Genomic DNA, 1,706 nt, shown 5'->3' on the forward strand with positions numbered 1-1,706 from the left:
AACTTGATGGCACTTAACAATGACAACAACATTAATGGATACATACACATACAAGCTGAACAGGTGTGGGAAGGAGAATGAATATATATAGGTTTGATGTATTTACAGGAAGCATACCTGGAGCAACACTATGAACACTTTTTAGCTATGACTAATCACCAGGAGGGAGGGAGTTGCTAAACCTGGTGACACAGGACCACTGTCTCATGGACATAAAGGTCAATTGACATAACATAGTCCACAAAGACAAAGGTCTGTACCCTCCTTTGGTGAGTTGTGCATGACTGGAGTCTTAAAAGCTTGTGAGTGGCCATCCAAGGTGCGTTTAGCTATTGGTCTCGACACCACCAGAACAAAACAGGATGAAGAAAACCAAAGGACTAATGGACCACATTCACCTCTGCTTTCATTACCCTTAGACAAGAAGAACTTTGTGGTGGCAGGTTACCACTACTAACTTATCTGAAAGGGATCACATGAAAAAATCCTTGGCAACATGGGAGAAAATTATGAAACAGAATTCAAAATCAAAACACACCAAGAATCTGGCCATTCGGGCCTGGATATGAACTTTCCTCTTTGGCTCAATTTTCAGGCAAAAAACAGATAGGTAAGTAAGGTGAACAACAACACCAGGGAGACACACATTTCTTTGAACCATCAACATTTGCTATCAAAGGAGCAGCATTTGTCCAAAGATAAAGTCCAGAAGGCAGGATAAGTTAAGAAAGAAAGGAATGGAAACAGGAAACACAAGGAGAAAGTGGGGTGAGTGATATTACATTGTGGGAATTTCAATCAATGACATGAAAGATGTGTATGAATTGTTGAATAGAAAACTGACTTGTTCTGTAAATCTTCACCCAGTTCAAAATTAAAAAAAAGTTTTGAAACAATCTGCCAGAAGAAAATCTGTGGATGATATTTTAAAGATACCTCAATTCACGGTTTAGTTGATTTACTAAGTGCTTTTTAAGGTGACTTATAGGCTTTCTACTCCCGTAAGGATTTACACCCTCGGAAACCCTGTACAGGGTCGCTATGGGTCGGAACCAACTCGACGGCACTTAACAACAACAACATAGGTATTACTGGACAAATATCCATCTATCAAAGTCAGTGGTTCACTAACATCCAAGAATATAAGGGTCACTTGATGGGATTGTTGACATGCAGACTCTTGGGCTTCACCTAAAACTCCTGATCCTATGAGTCGGGCAAGAGGCCCCAAGAAGCAGAATTTTCAGCAATGACCTTACAGGGGATTCTGAAAGGGGTGGTTCATGGATCATACTCTGCAAAACACTCTTGAAGTGAATAAAGCCTTATTCTTGAGTAGTCCTTGATACCACACAAGTATTTGAGTGCTTACTGTATGTAAAGTTCTGTGCTCCACACTGAATGAAAGGCAAAGAAATAGAAATCCAGACCCACATCAGCAGTTCTTCATCTGCTTTTCATTGTTCCTTGGAGGTTTGCAACCTGGGTAATTTAGGTCACAATGTACTTGGGTGCCTACTTATATACTGGTGCTTGACCACTGTGTGAACATTGCAAGCAAGTCAAGAAAACAATAGTAAATGTATACTGCTAGTAGTAGCAGTAATAGGACTAGTAGTTATTGTTGTAGCTGAATGAAGACCTAAAACTATATATAACCCAAGAAGTCATGTAGTGTTTATGGAAATGATGCTGAGCATATTTCA

The sequence above is a fragment of the Chrysochloris asiatica genome, unplaced genomic scaffold (assembly GCF_000296735.1).
Source record: "Chrysochloris asiatica unplaced genomic scaffold, ChrAsi1.0 scaffold00158, whole genome shotgun sequence".
NCBI classification, from domain to species: domain Eukaryota; kingdom Metazoa; phylum Chordata; class Mammalia; order Afrosoricida; family Chrysochloridae; genus Chrysochloris; species Chrysochloris asiatica.